At 35.3% G+C, this 22,500-nt stretch overlaps 1 pseudogene; it reads right to left on the reverse strand.

The window, feature by feature from the left end:
- Nucleotides 1–16,542: 16,542 nt before the first annotated feature.
- LOC124987333 (heterogeneous nuclear ribonucleoprotein A3-like) lies at nt 16,543–17,521 on the reverse strand (annotated as a pseudogene).
- Between the last annotated feature and the right edge of the window lie 4,979 nt (nt 17,522–22,500).

The raw sequence follows: 22,500 nt of genomic DNA on the forward strand, positions 1-22,500 counted from the left end.
TTATGTTTTAAAATTTTATATAAATTAGATTTTATAGGTGTAACTCAGAACATCAGACTTTTAACTTGTAATGTGTTATTAATAAATACAGATGCAGAAATTCATCTCCAGTAATACTAGAAATAGATTTCTTAGTTCCATCCCTAAGTTAATGAAAACTATATATATTCTCAAGAAGTAGAATATCTGATAGAATGTTACAAAGTATAGTAATTATGGAAGACCTGAAATCTTAGTTCTTAGAGTAGTATTTTAGGATTTGGGGGTGGGGAGACTGTGTGATTTGCTTTTGTTTTTAATTTGAGTCACATGAGTTAGATACACACAGACGGTACTATTATAAGACATTTCAAATCTTCCTGAGAAGGCAAAAAATATTTTGATAATTACAGTTTGGGTTAATACTGGACTTAACCTTTTTTCAGATATACACAATAGTATTTATGCCATGGGAAAGTTCATTAAAGAGTGACATTTAAAATCTCTGTGATAGCTAATTTCAGATTTAAAAGTAACTTTGAGAAATTTGAAGTAGAACAATACACCTCAATTCATCTAGAAAAACATAAGGAAGAGTTGAGATGAAGTCAGAGCAGTAAAGCGGGTATAAGGAGTGGATGTGAGAGTCAACAGGACCTTGTAAACAAATATTCTAGAGGATGAGAAAGAGAAATTAAATAAAACTTTGGCTTTGATGTGTGTTGGTAGGTAGATACAATAATACATTCAAATTTATTTTCTAATTATCAATTGGAAATATCAGTCTGGAACTCACAAAAACGAAGGAAAGCTCTCTGAAGAGTGAAAAGTTACTGACACAAAATATTTTAAGTTTAAAGTACTTAAAAATGATACTTTAAGACTTAAATTATAGGACACATGCAATAGATTCAGTTTTGTTCCTCCCAAATACATGACTGAACCTTTAACACATGTGACAGGATTTGGAGATAGAACCTGTAAGTTTATAATTACGATCAAATGAGGTCATAAGGTCAACACCTGATCCAATAAAATTAATGTCCTTATGCAAAGAGACTTCAAAGAGTCTTCACTACTTCTTTCTCCACAAACTCACCAAGTAAAGGCCCTGTGAATATAAAAAACATTTCAATTTTACATAATGCCAAGCATACACGAAAACTGCAGTTGAAGTTGTACTGCAGAAGCTTGGTTTGTCATTAGGAAAATAAAAATATCACCTCAACCACACACGAAAGTAAATTCCAGATATAGTGTTGATTTTAAATGGAGAGAAAAAGAATACATAAAATAATGAAGAAAAAGGAAACATATCCTGACCTAGAACTCTATACCTGGTGTAACACCAAAGTTAAGAACCACACAGTAAAGTGTTGATTTGGTTATGCAAAAATTCCAAATGGTTATGAATATTAATAAAACAAAGCAATAGGTAAACTCAAAAGTAGTAAAATTTACAGTGTAGTAGGATTCAATAAAAAATTATTAAAATTTCAACAGGAAAAATTAAATACAGAGTATGAACATAAAGAAAAAGAAAAATATGATAATATTAAACGCAAGTCATTATAAAAATTATATATTAAAATAATGATTACACATAACTTATATAGAAAAAAATGAGACTGAAGATAATGGGAATTATCATACCCTGTGGCAGAAGTGTAACTCTCTACAACTTATCTCTAGACCAATTTAAAAGATAAAACAAACCCTGAATGTTTACAGACTCTACTCCTATAATTTCAATCTGAATATATATTAACTGCTTTTATCCTTAATACATATTAACTGTTGTATGCACATATATAGAAAAGATTTTTTTTTAATTTTTTTGCAGACTGCATTTTGATTCATTGTACACAAATGGGATACATCATTTTGTTTCTGTGGTTGTACACAAGATAGATTCATACCATTCGTGTAAACATACATGTACATAGGGTAATGATGTCTGTATCATTCCACCATTTTTCATAACCCCCCTCATTTCCCTCTTTTAAAAGAATACTGTAAACACAATCTTAGTATTCAATAGTATCAGAGTTACTGAATAAATTCATGTAATGGAATAATATGCATTCATTAAAAACAACTAAATGGCTATAATTAAGCTTATTGATCTAGAAATATGTTCATGTTTTATTGCATATTCACATTGTATAAAATTATAGAGGGAGGAATAACCCTTGAAAATTTGTTTCTGTGTGTGTACATAGAAGAAAGTCAAGAAAAATAGGTACTAAAATGTCAACGATGATGATCTCTGTGGTATATTTTTCCCCTGCATTTATTTTCTGATTAAGAAAAAACTTTAAGATACATACACGTGTGTGTATCTATATTTTGTAAAACAGAAATATTTTATTTACATAAATAAAAATTTTCAGGTACCCTAATTTGGGCAGAGGAAAAGTAAATAATTGAAACAAAAAGAAATGGAGAGCTGGGAATATAGCTCAGTTGGTAGTGTGCTTGCCTGGCATGCATAAGGCCCTGGGTTCAATTCCTAGCACCACCAAAAAAGAAATAGAGATTTAGGTAGAAAATAAGTAGTAATGTTACTGAAACTGAAATGGGGAAATTTTAAGAAATAATAAAGCAAGGAAGTAAGGGTGTCCCTTGCTGACTGATATATTTAGTGCCTATAATGTGCCTAGTACTCTCCTAGATGCTGGTGGGGGAAGCAAAGCATACCAGTCTTCCCTGTGGCAGACCTTAAAAGACTAGGAGGGAGAGGCAGGTGGATGCAGATGATCCATCATCTACAGGGCTTCCTTGGAGTAATGTGGTGGCAGGGGAAATGGAGGGAGATGGATTTAAAACATATTTTGGATAGAGATCTCACATATCTTTCTGATGGGTTGAATATGAGGAAGAAAAAAAAGATTTATTAAAGAAAACAGATTTTTATCTGCTGTCAACTTCTGAAATCAACAACATGGAAGGAGAGACATTTCACAAGTTTTAGATGTACTAAATGGGGAACATGCTTGCATGGATATATAAAGTAGATTTTTAGAAGAATACGTTTGAAACTCAACTAAGAAATCAGGGTTAGAGATACAGATTGAGAAGATCTAAAAAAAAAATAATGACTTTTAAAGTCAATATCACTTAATGTAGAGTATAGATGACATAAGGTTGAGATCCAGACCTGTTAAATAGGTGGATCTGGAGAGGAAGAAGCCTGCCAAGATGACAAGAGGAAACCCGCAAGAAGAAAGAACCCAGGAAACTTTGATGTCACAAAAGCCATCAGAACAGAGTTCAATGAGTAAAGAATAGTTTATTGGGATAACTAGCAATGATAAAACTTCAACATGTCCACAGGATTGGGAAACACTAGTGATTGACAAGAACCTTGTCAAAACCAGTTTCAGCGTGTGATGGAGAGGTCAGGCTGGAGTGGGCTGAAGAGTGATTCCAGAAGTATGATGGGAATGTTGTTTAGAAGAGAAGGAGATAGTGCCTAGGAGGGAATCAGGAGCACCGTCCTTTGGTTAAGATGGGAAATAATATAATGGGTTTTTAATGTAATTTGGAATAAATCCATGAGGACAAAGTGGGTAATGGCCTTGGAGGCAGATGGGACAAAGGAAAAGCAAAGCCCTTGAAATCATGAGAGAGGATGGGTCCACAACACACACTTTAGGATTAAAAGTTTGAGATAAAGGAAATTTTCTTCTGTCAGCAGCAAAAAGTCAGAGAATATAGCTGAAAGTGCTAGCTGATGTAGATTTAGGGATTTAGGCAAAGGAAGATGTAGGAATTCTTGTTCGATTGTTGTTTGTGAAATGCAAGACAATCTTAGCAGCTGGGAATGGGTGTGGTGTATAGGGATTATTTGAGAAGTGATAAAAATCTGCAGAATATAGAACTGGGAATGTTGGAAAGAATACTTCTAGGAACAGGTAGTAGGATTTCTAAGCAGTACTTTGTGTCCATTGGAGGCAGGAAGGTAAAAATAAGATTAACCTGCTGATATATTTGGGTGATATTCTACTAAGGTTAAATACTCAGATCTAAAAATGAAGGAAGTAGAGTGTTAGTTTTGACCAGAGTTGAACTGTTTCCAAGATGGTACTACAGGAGGGATAAGAAAATAGAGGGTATGTGAAAGAATGTACAGATGATGGAAACTCAAAACTCAACTGAAGCTAGAGGAGTGATAAAGTATCTCAGTAACAGTAACAAATAAGAACCACTGTAAATAATCAGAGGACTTAATCAAGTAATTATTATAGTACTAGAAAAAGTGAACTCAAATATTATAGTAGGACTGGTAGGAACTGGGGGGCCATCATCTCATTTGGGGAGTTTGTAGAAGAAAAACAAATAGTTATAGATAAAGTGATAAAAGAAATGAGAAGTCAGGGTATTAACTCTGTCATCCCTTCTCATAGAAAAGTCACAAAAAATGATACATTTAGAGAAGAAAAGACACTGTGCGTTGGGAACTAAAGTCTTCAGTAAATTAGCAGAAATCACCTAGAAAAGAGAAAATATTAAAGGAGACTGATTTTTTTTTTAAAGGAAAAGAGGAATAGTTTGGAAGCTGAATTCCCAGAACTGAAATTGTTCCTCTCTAGGCCTTCCAAAGCTCTTGTACACATAACATTTCTAAGACAATGATGATGCTATCCTTCCAATTACTAGAAATTAAACCTAAGACCTCAGTTATCCTTCACCCATTGAACTGTGTAGGAAGCTTACTGTAATCTGGCAAGCAGTCTGAACTTGGAATTCTCATAGTCTAAGGATTCGAGGATTCAAAAATGGATTGCATAATAATAAGAAAACATTGTATTCCAGGTAATATTGGCTCAGAACCTAATTGCTATGGTTAGTATATGGTTTGTCCCATCAAAAAATCACATTGCAGTTTAATCTCCAATGTTGAGCTTTTAAGAAAGTAGAAATTTAATACAACTGTGAAGTTTAGACCTGGGGTCTTTGAGAGGTGATTTGAGAGAGATAAGGAAGTCAGGGTGGAGCCTTCATCACTGAACACAGATAGTTTTATAAGAAGAGAGAGAAACTGGAGAGTACACACACACAGTCTCCCAGTCTCTCACCATGCGATGGCCTGCACAAAGCCATCTCAGCAATCTGTCAGCATGAAGGCCATTGCCAGGAGCAACCCCTAGATCTTCAACCCCAGCTGGGAGTCAAAATAATATATATATATATATATATATATATATATATATATATTTTAATTATATATGTATTTTATATATATATATATATATATAAAATATATAACCTACCCAATCCCATAATATTGTTATTAGCAACAGATAATGGACTAATACACTAATAAAGTCAATCACCCCTCCTCCAGGTGGTCTCACACACAGGACATAAGGAGAGACACAACCTCTATTCCACATAGAAACTAGAACATAGAGCTCTCTTAACAAAATTGGACGTCCTGGAGGATGTATTGAAAAGATTTAGGAGGCAGGAGAGAGGTAGGGTTTGGATAGGATTAGGGGCATGCCCAACAAAGTAAGGGTTAGAGAACCTAGGGACAGTGGATGGCATGGACATCTGGAATGACTGAAATAAATAAAAACTATTTCAATTCTCTCTGAAGACAGATTGATCTTTTTTAGAGACTGTTGGCAATCAGTCAAACCTAAAGTTCTGTATATTTAGTTATTTTGGGATAGAGAAATGAAAGAGCAAACCCTACTGCATAAAATTTTGCATTTTCAAATTCAAAGTTACTGTTTTCAAAATATCGATGAGGTCTTTTGAATTTATGCATAGCCTGCCTGATGGGCATAGCCTAAATTAGATAAATAAGGGCCATATTTAGAAAGAGGGATGTTAGGCCTGAGAAGCTATGGAGGACAACAGATTCTCAGATGCAAATGGCGATGAATGCTGGGTCCATTAACTCCATCTTCAGGATCTCACAGTGGCTCCAGGGAGGTTCCTAGTTAGGATAATTTGAATAGTGTTTGAAGAGTTGGGAATTCCTGACTTACAAAAACAAGTAATATATGAGAAGAGAATATGTTACCGATACCGGGTAGTTCAATAGGATAAATGAAAAGAGACAGAAAAGAAGCAAATGTGGAAGAAGTGTTCTTGATAAGAGTCAGTAGGGAATGAGAAAGCCAGGACTTGGGTTCTGAAATTAGTTTAAGTAAACAATTAATATTTAACAGTGATGTTTCTGATTATGGGGTCAGACACTGCCCTAAGATCATTATAATTTAACTTATTCGACCACCATTGACAAGAAAAAAAAAAATAGAGGGTGTATATAATTGTTTATTTTGCAAATTAGGAAAGGGAAGATTAAATGCTAGGTCATGCAACCAGGGTTTACATCCAACTCTGGCTGCAGGGCTCTTTGTCTTATTCACAGGAAATACAAAATAAAAAAATTAAGAACAACACAATAATTAAAGGATATTGTTTTAGCAGAAACAATGAACAAATCAGAAGTGTTAGAGAATAAGCACTAAAAATATATGGATTATAGAAAAAGATTTAACATATGTCTATCAGAATTACCCTCATAAATGCAAAGTATGAAAATCAATTACTTATTATTTCTAATATGAGATTTTTGTTCAGAAAAACATATGGTTGAGAGGGCTGGCTCCATTAACATGCAACCTGAAAAGTCATATGATCTCTATGCTCACAGTAGCCCCGTGCCTCACTTAATGTGTTGATACACCAGAGCATTGTTCTTAATAAATTCTGAACAAAGGACCTTGCATTTTTCTCTTGCACTGGTCTTGGGAGTTATGTAACTGGGCCTATATAGTGAAATGTTTGGCAAATCATCCCAATAGGCCAATATACTTCCCTTGCATCTATATCTAACCATAGGGAAAGCACTGAAAAAGTTTACGGTTGAGGATTTGAAATGATTATTTAAAAAAAAAAAAAAGCTTATCACATGTGCCATGTTTAATACAAAATCAGTGTATCTCTGACTTTTATAACAGAAAAGTCAATTGCAACTAATTAACTAACTGTAAAGTAGTTTGGAAGAGTAACTGAATTACTGGTGAGGTAAAGCTTCAGAGAGAGTTCCAGGAAGCAGGTGCAGCCAAGGAAAAAAAAAAATCCAACTTAGTTTCAGGAAGAAAGTACACAGCGGAGTGAGAAGGCAGCCCCAGAGCATCTGCCAGCAGTGCATGGGAAGACAGAAAGAGAACAGATGGGAATAGAAAGTAAACACTTACGTACATACAAATCCAGACATCTTCTGGCCAGCAGCAGAGGCTTCACCACAATGGGCTAAGTCTTCCAGGACTCATCAGCCAAAATGGATGAGAAGAGCCTTCCAAATCTGCTAGGTTTTTGCTAATACCACTTTAGTCATCAGCATGCGGGATGAAAGAATGCCAAGAAAAACCTGTAGGGGCCCAAGCAGAGATGTGCACCGCAGTGTGTGGTCTCTTACAAAATCTCTACTTCAATATAGAGCTCAATAAAGTACAGAGAAAGGAAAATATATTCAGTTCAAAACCATTTTCTTATTAAGCATTTTCCAGAGTGAAGATTTAACGCTCCAAATAAATGTCATTCTATAAAAGAATGACCCTGAATGGTTAATTCACTAGATAACAGGCTGAGTGTTTTAAGTCAAAATAGACAAAAGGTCTATTGCTACACCAAGATTCTAATAGTCATTTTTAATTTTTCTTCTTCCTTCCATATTTTTGTTGGTTTGTTTCTAAAGTTTGATGAGCACATATCATATGATTGGGTGCTATGACTTTGGGTTCAAATTTAATTCAACTTAAAATGAGTAATCACTTTTGAAACTTGAATGATCTCATCTATGTAATGGGAATGATTCCCCTCTTACCTGGAAAGTTTTTGTGTGATTTAAAAGCTTCATTGGCTATAAAAGTAACTGTATTCAGAGTATTAAAATATGTTATGTTAGCAAAATAAATATGTTCTTTGTTCATTCCGCAGCGATGAATTTTATACCACTCGAATCAACAGTAGAACACAGAGAGCTTAGAAACCATTTCATTAGATCTGCTCTCTAGAGCTATTGAGAGCTCACTTTGATTTTAATTCTAAAGTTTGCTAATCAATGATGTTATAGATCCCTTAAGCAGTTAATGTTGTAGTATTCAAAATTTCTTATGCCTAGTTTAATATATGAAAGAGATTATTTTGTGAACTGTACTTTCTCATATAATTTATATGCCCATGGTAGTTGCTTCTATTGAATCTTAAAATTGCCTCATTACAGTTTAATTATATTCCATAACATAGTTTCCCTGGATTGTTTTTAAATTGTTCCAGGTCATTTTCCAGCTACTGAATTTTTAATGGAAACCAAGCAAACTATATTTATAACGAAACACATAATTTTAGTTATTTCATTTTCTGTGTTATGCATATCCAGAATCCTTAATTGTGTTCATGCTCATTTGACCTAACATCATAAATTTAACTTCTATTTAATTTGTAGGTCTTGGATATTGTATTAAGGGACAGCATTAAATACATTGTTATTTAAATGATGAGAAAATATTTATGTTGACATTGCCTTGAGTGATTAATTTGCTTGTTTTCATGATTTTTTCTAAAGACGATTCTTTAGAACAGTTTTACATTTACAGAAAAGTTAGCAAATGATACGAAGTTCCCATGTAACACCCCCCACATGTTTTCCTGTATTAGTAATACCTTTAATGAGCTAGTATTGATACATTATTAACAAAAAGTCTACAATTACTTCAGATTTCATTAATTTTTACCTAATGTCTTTTGTATTTCAGAGTCCTGTCCAGCATACCATATTAGATTTAATCATCATGTCTTCTTGGGTTCTTCTTGGGTATGACAGTTTCTCAGTTGTTTCTTGTTTTTGATGACCTTGACAGTTTTAGTGAAAGATATTGATCAAGTGTGTTGTAGGATGGTCTTCTAGTGAAAATATTCTGATGCTTTTTTATAGTTATAATGGGATTGAGGCTTTGACTGTCCATTCACTCTGCTGATAATTGCTCTGGCTGTGCAGAAGCTTTTAAATTTGGTACAATTCCATTTGTCAATTTTTAAATTTTTCTTTCTAGAATTATTGAGTCCTATTCAAGAAAATATTTGCCTGTGTGAATATCTTGAATTGTTCCCCTGTGTTTCCTTTTGGTAGTTTCAAAGTTGGAACTCAGTAAGATCTTCCATCCATTTGAATTGATTTTTGAACTGGCTTAGAAATGAGGGACCGGTTTCAGTTCTACACGTGGACATCCAGTTTTCCCTACACCATTTGCTTGTTAAAAATCCTTGTTAAAAATCAAGTGGGTGAAAATATGTAAATTTATTCTGGGTCCTCTATTCTGTCCCATTATTCTTTTTTAAATTTGTTCAAATTAGATATACATGACAGCAGAATGCATTTCAACTCATTGTACACAAATGGAGCACAAATTCTCATTTCTCTGGCTGTACATGATGCAGTCACAACATTCATTCAATCATACATGTACATAGGGTAATAGTGTCCATCTCATTCCATCATCCTTCCCACCATGTACCTCCTCCCCTCCCCTCACTTCCCTCTGCTCAATCCAAAGTTCCTCCATTCTTCCTAACACCCCACCCCATTATGGATCAGTATCTGCATATCAGAGAAAACATTTGGCCTTTGGTTTTTTGGGTTTGGCGTATTTCACTTAGCATGATATTCTCCAACACCATTTATTTACCTGCAAATTACATAAATTCATTCTTCTTTAAGGCTGAGTAATATTCCATTGTGTATATGTACCACATTTTCTTTATCCATTCATCTGTTGAAGGCCATCTAGATTGATTCTCTAGTTTAGTTACTGTGAGTTGAGCTGCTATAAACATTAATGTGGCGGCATCACTGTAGCATGCTTATTTTAAGGCCTTTATATATAAACCAAGAAGTGGAATAGCTGGGTCAATTGGTGGTGGTTCCATTCCAAGTTTTCTGAGGATTCTCCATACTGCTTTCCAGAATAGTTGCACCAATTTGCAATCCCATCAGCAATGTATGAGTGTACCCTTTTCCCCACATCCTCACCAACACATATTATTGCTTGTATTCTGATTATTGCCATTCTGACGGGAGTGAGATGAAATCTTAGAGTATCTTTGATTTGCATTTCTCTAATTACTAGAGATGTTGAACCTGTTTTTAATATATTTGTCAACAGATCATATTTATTCTTCTGTGAAGTGTCTGTTCAATTCTTTAGCCCATTTACTGATTAGGTTATTTTCTTTTTGTTGTTAAGTTTTTTGAGTTCTTTACATATCATTGAGATTAGTGCTCTAACTGAGGTGCATGTGGTCAAGATTTTCTCCCATTCTGTAGGTTCTCTCTTCATGTTATTAATTGTTTCCTTTGCTGAGAGAAGTTTTTTAGTTTGAATCCATCCAATTTATTGATTTTTGATTTTTCTTCTTATGCTTTAGGCATCCTATTAAGGAAGTCAGATTCTAGGCCTACATGGTGAAGATTTAGCCTACTTTTTCTTCTATTAGGCACAAGGTCTCTGGTCTAATTCCTAGGTCCTTGATCCACTTTGAGTTGAGTTTTATCCAGGGTGAGAGATGTGTAGACCAATGGCACAGAATAAAAGACACAGAACAAACCCACATAAATACGGTTATCTCATACTTGACAAAGACACCAAAAACATCAATTGGAAAAAAATATAGCCTCTTCAACAAATGGTGCTAGGAAAACTGGAAATCTTTTCTGTCCCATTATTCTAAGTGTCTATTTTTATGTCAATACAATGCTCTTTTGTTACTCTGTAGTATGGCTTTATAGTATTATGAAGACTCCAGCATTGCTTTTTTTTCCCCCTCAGTATTGCTTTCGCTATTTGGGATCTTTCATGTTTCCATATGAGCTTCAGAATTGTTTTCTAATTCTGTGAATGCCATTGGTATTTTAATGGAGTTCACTTTTTGTAGTATGACTACTTTAACATTATTGATTCTCCTAATCCATGAACATGGGAGGCCTTTATTGTAAAGGTTGTTTGGGGTCAAGCTATAAGCGTTAAGGGGAGAGCTAATAAAGAGGCAAGCACACAGGATGGCAAAGAACAAGAAGTGGTTCCCGTGGGAAAGCCAGTCCAGTTCATTATCTATTTCTGGGTCATATCAAGTTACCTAGGTTACATAGTACAGTTAGCTTTGTGCACATCACATAACTTGCTTGCTTCTCAGCGTCCACTACTACCAAAGGTTATTATAACAAGATAATTTCTCCAGGCCTCAAGGACAGAGGAGTTGCTGAGCATCTCTAAGTCATCCAGAGTGCCTTTTGACCTGAGGAGTGTGTTTGACTTGAAGGACTTTTGCCCCTCTGTACATGGACTAACCTGAAATCCCTACACTTTTCACCTTCTGGTGTTTTTTCCATTGCTTTCTTCAGTGTTTTTTAATATTCAATGAAGGTCTTTCACATCCTTAGGTTTATTTCTAGATATTTCATTTTGTGTGTGTGGTTATTTTGAATGAGATTTCTTTCTTGGCCATTTTATTATTGGCATATAGAAATGCTACTGATTTTTGTATGTTGACTTTGTATCTGCTACTTACTGAACTTTTTAAAATTAGATCTGAAAGTCTAAGATGGAATCATTAGAGTTTTTTTTTTGTACAGAATTTTACCATCAGCAAACAAGGATAATGTGACTTCCTCCTTTCCTATTTTATTTCTTTCTCTTGCACAATTGCTCTGGTTAAAATTTCTAGCAATATGTTGAGAAAAAGTTGTGACAGTGGGCTCCCTTGTCTTGTTCCTGTATTAAAGAAAATGCTTGCTCTACTACATTGCAGTATGATTCTTCTACACTTGTTTTATTTAAGGCCTTTATCATGAAGGAAGGTTGAGTTTTTATCAAAGGATTTTTCTGCATCAGTTGAGATTATCATGTGGTTTTTTAATCCATAATTCTATTTATGTTCTGTATTACATGTATTGATTTGCATAAGTTGCATAAGTTGAACCATTCTTGCAATCCTGGAATGAAACCAACTTTTTCATAGTGAATGATGTTTTTAACATGCTATTGGATTCAATTTGCAAGTATTTGATTGAGAATTTTCACATTTGTGTTCATCAGAGATATTGGTCTGTAGTTTCTGTTTTTGCTGATCCTCATCAGGTTTTCACAGTAGAGTGATAACTGCTTCATATAATGAGTTTGGAAGGTTTCCTTCCCTTTCTACTTTAAGGAATAGTTGAGAGCATTGTTGTTAATCTTTGAAAATCTGGTAAATTTTGGCAGTGGATCCATTCTGTCCTGTGTTCTTTATTGGGAGATTTTTTTGTTACTCTTTTAACCTCATTCCTCATAGTGATCTATTTTTTTTAAATCCTCTTTGTTTAATTATGGTAGGTCATATATGTTCATAAATTTGTTCACTTCTAGATTTTCCAATTTATTAGCATATAGTTTGTCATTTAAAATTATGTTACTTAGTTCCCATGTCATTTCATAATTTCTGCAGTTTCTCTTCCTGTTGATTTTTACTATTCCATTGTGATCAGAGAAGATACAATAAATTGTTTCATCATTTTAAAATTTGTTGAGACTTATTTTCTGCCCTAATAAATGGTCTATTTTGGGAAAGGTTCCAAATGCTGATGAAAACAGTGTGTATTCTGCAGCTGTTGGATGGAATATTCTGTAGATAGTCATTAATTCCATTAGATCAAAAGTGTAATTTATCTCTGCTGTTTCTTTGTTGATTTTTCAGTCTGGATGAGTTATCTATTTGCATACATTTTGGCACTGGGACCTCTGCATGTCTTTTATTAGTATGTGTTTCATAAAATTTGGTGCTCTGACGTTCATATATATTGCATATATATTTATGATTCATATATCATCTTGATAAATTGTTCCTTGATCAATATATAATGATTTTTTTTGTCTCTCCTGATTTTGTTTTAAAGTCTATTTTGATGGATATGTTAGCTACTCCTGCTTTTAGTCCATTTGCTTGGGCTATCATTTTCCAACCTTTCTCTTTCAGTCTGTGTTTGTCTTTGCAAGTGAGGTAAGCTTCTTATAGGCAGCATGTTGTTGGATCTTGATTTGCAATCCAGTCAGCCAGTCTAAGACTTTTAATTGGAGAATTAAGACAATTTACATTATAGATTATTATTGAAAAGTGCTTGTTCTTATGACTTTGTTGCTTTTCTTATGGCTTACTTGAATAACCAATGTTGTCTCCTATTCTGTTACTCACTCTAGAATTTTGATGACTTACTGTATTGATAACATATGATACTTTCCAATTCCCATTGTGTGTCTCCTCTTCTGGTGGATATTATTCTTTCACATACTCTCATGATTGTGTTTGCTATTCTTCCTATTCTGTGTATAGTATTCCCTTAAGTATCCTCTGTAAAGCTGGTCTTGTGTTTGTAAATTCACTTAGTTTATGCTTATCTTGGAAGGTTTTTATTTCTTCTATGATTCTGCAGGATAACTTTGCTGAGTATCACAATCTTTATTGGTAGTTTTTCTTTTTTTCTTTTTCTTTTTTTTTTTTTCAGTACTCAAAATACATCATTCCAAGTCCTTTAAATATGAATTGACACTTGCGTCTTGCAGATTTTAATGTTCTTTGCTTGTCCTGTACTTCTGGCAACATAACTATAAACCATGGAGAGGTTCTTCTCTGGTCATTATCTCTTAGGAATTTAAACACATCCTGTACTTGGATGTCCATGTCTTTACCAAACTTCAGAAAATTTTCTGTTGTCATTTCACTGAATATGTGGCTCTTCTCCCTCATCTATTCTGAGTATGTAAACATTTGTTCTTTTAATGGTGTCCACAATAAATTGTCTATTACCTTTATTCCTTCTTACTTTATTTCTTTTTTACTATTAAATATGATATTTCATTTCACTTCTCTTCAAGCTCTGATATTCTTGGTTCTGCTTGCAACAGTCTGTTTGTGAGGTTTTCAACTGAGTTTTTTATTTGACTTACCGAGTTTTTCATTTCCAAGACCTCTGTATAATTCATTTTCAAAATCTTTGTCTCTCAATTGAATTTCTTATTCATATTCTGCATTTTTTTCCCAATCCATTCAATTGTTTATTTGTATCCTCATATACTTTTGAGATTTTAGAAATTATTCTTTTGTATTCTCTCTATGGCATCTCAACCACTTTGATATTTTGAAATCTGTTACTATAGAATTATAAACTTTAGACAGTGTCATAAGGCCTTTTTATATATCTCTCTGTTTCTGTGCTGTGATGTATATATATGTTGGTGAATATCTTTTTCATTTTATGTGAAGTTCTTACTAAGTTCTTACTAAATTGCCTTTTCTTAATGATTTTTTTTTTGTGTGTGATGTGTAGAGTTTAACTACAGGTGGGCTTCATAATGTAATCTCCCTATGGTTTCTTTGGAGAGTTTTGACACAATGTGTAAGGTATCAGAGCCTGAGGGAGCCACAATTTCTGTACATCATGCAAGAGTAGGACTTCTCTGGTATTTTAGGTTGGTGTTGTATAGGTCACAGAATATGTGGGGTTCACCCTCCCTCTGTGGTTATTTCAACAAAGAAAGTGGAAGCCCCTATTGTATGGCATTGTTGACATGGGCTCTGTTACATGAAAGCATTCTGATATTGACTATTCCAATCATGGTGAAGGCCTGGGGTTCTATCCACTACTAACGCATGCCCTGGTGTTTCACATGGAGAAACAGGGGCTTAGATTAACATGTTCCCTCTGTGGCACTCAGACAGACCCGTGTCAGTGATGTGTGATCTCACAGGTTGTGGAAGAGACTGATGCCAAGGGTCTTTGTGGGTGTGGTGTCCACCATTCTAGAGCATGTGTCATTTCTCTCTACTATTGCTATGGGGCTGACTGTGTAGGAGTAGTATATCAGACAGCCCTCGTTCTAAACTCTAGTGGACATATCAGGAGTAGTACATCAGATAGCCCTTGTTCTAAACTCTAGTGGACATATCATCTGCAGTCTTCTCTCCCCTCCCTATTCTTTAAACTGAAGTTTCTACCAAGGTTTGGGTGAAGACTGGATCATGGCTCGAGCTAGATGCATTTCCTCTCGCCTGTGCTGGGAGCGTGGTTCCGTGTTGGAGCATCTGTTCAATGTGCACTAAGTCCCAGGCTTGCTTCCTAGTTCTGAAAAGAGAGAGAGAGAGAGAGGTAAAAACAGTAAAATAATACAGAAGCAGCAAGAAGTAGCGACAATGACAGAAAAGGAAAAGATAAGAAACTACAAAGTAAAAAGAGACAAAAGAAAATAAAAATCAAACAAAAAGATTAAAAACAACAAAATAACGACAATATAAGAAAATGTAGAATAAAAATATCTTTTTAAGGAGAAAAGATAAATCAAGATATAGAAGCAGGGAATAAAGTGGGAAAAAAACAGTTAAAAAGAGGAGAAATGAGGGGGAAAATAGAACAATGTCTCTATTCAACCCCCCCCTCCCATTTTTTTCCATTGCTTTGCTTGGTTGGTGACTGGTGGAAGTGATTTGTGGCTAAAGTCTTTTGAATTTCCTTTCAGGTGCTTAGCAAGTTGGAATGAGCTAGTGTGGAATGTGAAGCTCACTGGGCAGTTATTCTTACACAGTCCCCTGTCTGCTTGCTCTAAAGGTGGGGCCTAAACTGGCATGAATGAGCCAGCATAAATGCTGAGCTAGATAGGAAAAATATCTTTCTGGAGCTCCGAGCTACATGTTGTAAGACCATAACAAAAGCTGGGCTCATCCCTGGCTGCCCCTGCCAGTGGGGAGGGTCCTGAGCACCAAAAAGATCTGTGCTGAGAGGGATGGGGAGGTGACAAGTTCCATGCAACTCACCACCCACAATCCTGGATCCCCCAAACTTAGATTCCACCCCAAATTACCCACAATTCTCCTCTCCCTTGGACTGTAATAACCAATCTCTTGAACTACCAGTTTTAATGGGATGAGTCTTCTGATTCCCACCACATCACTGTCTGTGCTTCCCACCACATAGAATTCTCAGTGAATTTGTGTCTGAATGCCTCTACTGTCTCTTGAAGCAGCCTCACACTGAGCCAATATCCAGAAGAGGACTTTGGGTTTTGGAGATATAAAAATACAGGGATTTCTTTTCTTTTTTTCTTTTTTCTTTTTTCTTTTTTTTTTTTTTTTTGAAAAGTTAAAAATTTCTTAATTTTTTATTCCTGGTACCACTACCACAATTTACAGGGCAATATACCTAATGTAATGAAAAGAAAAGAAAAAGACAAAGCTACAACAGATAAAAGACCTCAGGAATGTACATCTAATTGACACTACATTGCATTAATCAATAGCTGCACTTTTTGCAAACTGTGGCTATGACAGTCCTGAACAGGAAGGGTTTCCTGTTTAAGCTGCAGTAACTTTTTTGACTATGGATCATCATTCCTTCTGTGGCAGATTTTTACAGTTCCTCTAATGCATTTGGGACAACTGTCTCAAAGTAGCCTGCGGTTTTTCTGACAACTCCTCGCTCTCTCTCCTGCTAAGAACTATAGCCCTTTTCTGCTGTTTTTAAAATCTTCTACTACCATACCCACCACTTCCACCACCAGATCCATAACCACCACCATAGGGACTGCCAGGAGCTTCTTCCACCAAAACTGCCCCCCTTCACGGGTCCATAATTTGATTGCTGTTGTCCACTGTAATTTCCAAAATCATTATAGTTCCCACCACCACCATAGTTACCACCACCAAAATTTCCTCCTTCATTGTAACCATCATATCCTCCTCCTCCACCACCATAACCACCACCTTGGTTTCCATATCCTGATCCACCACCACCATAGCCTCCTCTAGTACTATAACCAGGACCACCGCCATAGTTGCCACCATCACCTCCAAATCCATTATATCCACCATCACCCCCTCCATAACTACCTCTGCTGCCACCACCTCCACCACCATAGCTTCCTCTTCCACCAAAGTTTCCAACACAGCCAAAGTTACCTCCACCACCTCCAAAGTTTCCTCCACGACCCATAAAGTTGCCAGATCCACCACCACGACCTCTTTGTGATCCAGTAGACTGCATCTCTTGTTTAGAAAGGGCCTTTTTCACTTCACAATTATGCCCATTAATAGTATGGTATTTCTGAACAACAATTTTGTCAACTGTATCATGATCATCAAAAGTTACAAAAATAAATCCTCTCTTTTTCCCACTCTGCCTGTCTTCCATAACTTCTATAGTTTCAATCTTGCCGTACTTTTCAAAGTAATCTCTCAAATTATATTCTTCTGTATCTTCTTTAATACCACCAACAAAAATTTTCTTCACTGTTAGATGGGTACCAGGCTTTACAGAATCCTCTCTAGAAACAGCTCTCTTTGGTTCCACTACCCGCCCATCAACCTTAGGTGGTCAAGCATACATTGCTACATCTACCTCTTCAACACAAGAATAAGTCACAAAACCAAAGCCCCTGGAACGTTTTGTTTGGGGGTCTCTCATTACCACACAATCTGTGAGCATGCCCCATTTCTCAAAATGTTCTCTTAAACTATCGTCTGTAGTTTCAAAGCTCAGACCACCAATAAACAGCTTCCTCAATTGCTGTGGTTCCTTTGGATCATGGTCCTCCTCCCCGCGGTGGCAGCAATGGCCGGAGTCCAATACAGGGATTTCTGATCCTGCAAGCAGTAAGTTCAAACAATAGGACCCTTCTCATGATGACTCCCAGCTACAGCACCATATACTCACCCTGGAAAACGCAGAAAAGTTCTTCTCCAGCACCAGCAGATCCTAGGTCTTTTGTTTGTTTATACCACATATTTGCAAGGCACCAGATGCTGTATGTGTGGAGATTTCTGGGACTCTCTCTCTCTCTCTCTCTCTCTCTTTTTTTTTTTTTAACTTCTACATCTCCTGAGGGGGTACTTCCCTTCACCTCTCCAAGCCACCAGGCACCCATGGTGGGGCACTCTTGTTTCACTTACTATACGAACATGTAATATTTCTGGGCTTCACCTGGTCCCTGACTCACTACTGCTGAACTCCATTGCTTTCCTATAAACCTCCACATCTACAAACCTGTGGTTACAGTTCTATCTCATGGAGAAGCAGGCAACTTGTGTGGTATATTTATATCCTATTTCTTTAATCCTTCTTGGATTGTAATTATCTCGGTATTAAAACCTTCCACTCTATCCATTTTATTCTACATGTTGCTTAGCATCTCAAATTTCCTGAGTTTTATCTCTTCACACCATTATAATTTCTTCACATCCATCTTCTCATTGAATATGTATAATCTAATATGAAACTGAATTGTCATATTTTTTAACTTTGGGAAGTTGCTTGGCTGTATTCACATCTTGGCCTTTTTTATAACTTCTCGTCATAATCTTATTCTCAAAACTTTCTCTACAAGCTTGTCAATCATAGGTCTTTTTCAGTTGCTTTCTCACAATTTAACTATCTAAAGTCTGTTATGAACATATCTATGTCATTTCAATGTGTCTTCTTTCTCATTAATGTTGTATTTCCTTATGTTGTCATGTTTCTGTGTATGATGTGTTATTTATCCATGGACTTTTATCTGTAGAAATATTTTAGGTCTAAAGCAAACATGGGATCCTCCAGGAGATTTGGTTATTAGGAGACACTGCCTGTCTTCAACTTCTAAGCTTTGGAATTTTTGTACAAGGTGATATAAAATTTAGCTAACACACCCAAGGTAATGATCTTCAAAGCCTTTTCCTAAACCTGACACATTGGCATCATTTGGCAATATTTATAAATGCAAATTCAGAATCTACTAGACCTACAGAACTTTAAGGTGGGTCCCTTCAAACTATTTTAAGTAAGACATCCACGTGATCCTGATGAATACAAAAATTTGAAAACCCTCAACTTAGGGAGGTTGGCTTGTGGCTACTTCCTCAGACTTTCTATTCTGGGACAACTTTCTCCCTTTTGTTTCACTGTTAAGATGAGAGAGGGTTCATTTCTTTGTAGTTCCATGGTAGGGAATGCAGGTGGTAGTTATGGATTTTAGTTAAATTTTACATTAAGGGAAAAGTCCTTTCTGGTTTGAGCTTTATTATTAGAGATTTGCTCACTGGACTCTCCACTTTAAGGTGTCCCAGGACTTGGTTTCTGGGTTTAGGCCCCTGAAGCCATGAAAATATAGGTAAAAGATGAAAGTGATTTGATACCTACATTCGTATCTCCTTTACTTAGCATCCAGATCCCAAAACAATTTTTGTCCAATTAGTGATGCTTATAAATGGTTCTTGTTCAAATGTTTTAGTTGTTGTTTAGTTCTTTGATTTAAATCCAAGAATTTTATCTTCAGTAGAAGAATGCCCTTTGGATCATGCTTTATGCAAATTTTTACATCTTCTCTCTTTGCTGTCATTATGTCTATTATTGTGCATTGTTTCTTCTGATTTATATTCTAGCATTTTTCTCTTCATGTAAGTTCAATTTGCTGATAAAAGAGTATATGTAAAGAACTAGGAAGGGCAATTTTTAAATTCCATTTTATGTTCTGTTTTTTGAAAAAGGGTTTTGATTAGAACAAGCTTTCTCAGAGTAACCCCACTGGACAAAACTTATATTTATTTAAAAATTTTAATAAATTGACCACAGTTAGACAATAATTAATGAGCTGTCTATGAATGGTACAGTCATAGGTAAGATTTGTGAATAAAACAACTATAAAATTTCAGAGAACCTTAGAAAGATAGAAGGAACCACAGGGAAGTAGGACCAGAATCTCTGTATCAAACCTCCCAAATAACTTGATAATTGCTTATAATGCAATTTCTGGTCCACAGAGAACCTATGGGGAAAACATACTATCTAGAAGCTTAAAGAATTGAATGGAAATTTCTCTTACTGCACATAAAAGAGAGAGAATTTAGAATTTGAATTCAACCAAATTAACTGCCTGCTACAAATAAAAATTGAAGTTCTTGAGATGAACATAAAATAATTAAATAATTCTACAATGTATTGACTGTGATATATTTTATACCTGTGTCATATATATTAGTATATATATAGCACATGTTAATATATAATATATATAAATAAACATTAGAAAATATGACCCATACTCAAGTCAAAAAATAGTCAACAAGGGGCCAGGGTTGTGACTCAGTGGTAGAATACTTGCCTAGCATGTGTGAGGCACTGGATTTGATTGATCCTCAGCACCACATAAAAATAAATAAATAAAGGTATTGTGTCCATCTACAGCTAAAAATGTTTTTAAAATAGTCAACAAAACCAATGCTAAAATAACCCATATATTGCAATTGGTAGGTAAGAACTCAAAAACAACTGATGGAAATATGTCCAAGAACTTAAGTATGTTCACAATGCATAAACAAATAGTATATCTTAGCATAGAAATAGGAATATTTAAAAAGAGCAATATAAACATTCAGAACTGAAGTGAAGTAGTCACTGGATGATTTCACAGAACATCAGAAAGTATGGGGGGAAAAGCCAGTGGACCAGAAAATAGTGAATTCAGAAATGATCTAGTCTGAATAATTGAGAGAATTCAAACTTAAGAGCAATAGAGTCTCAGAGTTTTATGAAAATTATTAATCCATCTAACATAAGTAAAACTGAAGTATCAAGAGAGGAGAGAATTTAAAAAGTAGAATATTGAAGAAATGAGTTGATTTTCTAAATTTGGAAAAAGATAACATGTACAGTTTTTGTTATCCAAAACCTCCCCCATAAAACAATTCAGAGCCATATGAATTCTATCCACAATGTAAGAAGAAATAATACTACTGTCATACAAACAGTCAGAAGCAGAGGAGGACAAAAGATTTTCCATGATGTTTTATGGAGGGAGAGCAACTCTGATAGCAAAACCTGGCAAATACATTACCAGAAATGCAAATGATAGAGAGATATCCTTCATGGAGATAGGCACAAAAGTCCTTTCTCAAAATATTTATTAAGTCAATATACAGAAGCTATTTGGTTAAAATCTATTTAGTTCATCTGCATAGTATTTATGGCTTTTTATGTTTTCAACTTAACTTTATTGTAATTATTATTAATAGTGGTAACTAACATTTATATAGAGATTAATACGTAACTGTGGAATTGTTTTGAATACTTTAACTTGTAAGTTAATTTCTAGCAATTCATCAATGCAAACGTTTGTCATTTTAAAGTGTTTTAGCAGGCCAGGCACTGTGGCACACACCTGTAAGCCCAGTTGCTTGGACACTGAGGAGGATATGAGTGCAAAGCCAGCCTCAGAACTTAATGAGGCTCTAAGCAACTTAGGGAGACCCTGTCTCTAAATAAAATATAAAAAGAGCTGGGGATGTGACTCAGTGCTTGAGTGCCCCTGGGTTCAATCCCCAGTACCAAAAAAATAAATAGTTTTAGCACTTTATACATGTCATGAAACTCAAATAATAGATTTGGGCTTGTCATTTAATTGATAACTTCTTTAATTAATAAGGAAATCAAGGTACAGAGAACTTAAGCAACCTGTCCAATGTCATTGTTAGTCAAACAAGATCCAAACTTGGGTTATGTGACCATCAAGTCTATGCTGTTAAGTATTTTATTAGACTCTATTCTGCATATGATTATTTCAGTATCTGTAGACCTCTGATGTTTATTTTGTGTGCTTACTCTCTGCTGACTTATTTCCTTGTGTGTTTTGTACTTGTTGATGTTTACCAATGAATACAGATGTTTATTTGTGGAAATCCTCTGAGGTCTGTGTTAACCTAACATCTTGCCAGAGGACAGACTTTGTTGCTTCTAGTTTTTTATGTTAATTTCTCTCTTTGGGTAAGGTAGCACAGTTTTTATAAATTTATATCTGCAAGCCACATGAATGCAGACTTGATATTTTGAAATTTCAAGGAAAATTCTTTTCCTCCACCACAGCTGAGCTCAGCACATGCTTCCTTGTAACCTTAAGTTACTAACAGTGACTATTTTTTTTTTTTTTATTTTAAACATTATTCACCTGGTACCCTGGCAGTCTGGATTACTGAGAATCATAACTCCTAACTTCGCATGAACACCAACCTCCTTTCCTCAATCTGTGGGTTCCTTTTAACTCAACTATTGGGGAAGGGGTAGTTACTGAGTTAAACAAATGGGTGAGATGGCAGTGAGAGGTATACATACCATATTTAACTTTTTGGAGTTTAGATTCTGGGAATTTCTTTTACTTTCTTGAAAACCCAACAATATCTACAGGATCTTATAAGCCAATGAGATGGTGCTTTCTGGGTAAATATGGTTCAGAGATTGCTCTGAATTTCCCATTATTCAGTTCTTTACTGTCATCAGAAAGCCCAGATGGTGAGCTGAGTGACAGTTGTGGACTTATGGTCATCTGGCCATCTAGAGCTCTAGATATTAAGGTTGCATACTCTGCTTTGTGGCATCTGCTAACACAGCCATCATTTGACAGCTCACAGGCTTCAAATCATTTAAAATCTGGGCTTACAGTGATGTCCTTGTTG

This window comes from Sciurus carolinensis, chromosome 6, assembly GCF_902686445.1.
Source record: "Sciurus carolinensis chromosome 6, mSciCar1.2, whole genome shotgun sequence".
NCBI lineage: Eukaryota > Metazoa > Chordata > Mammalia > Rodentia > Sciuridae > Sciurus > Sciurus carolinensis.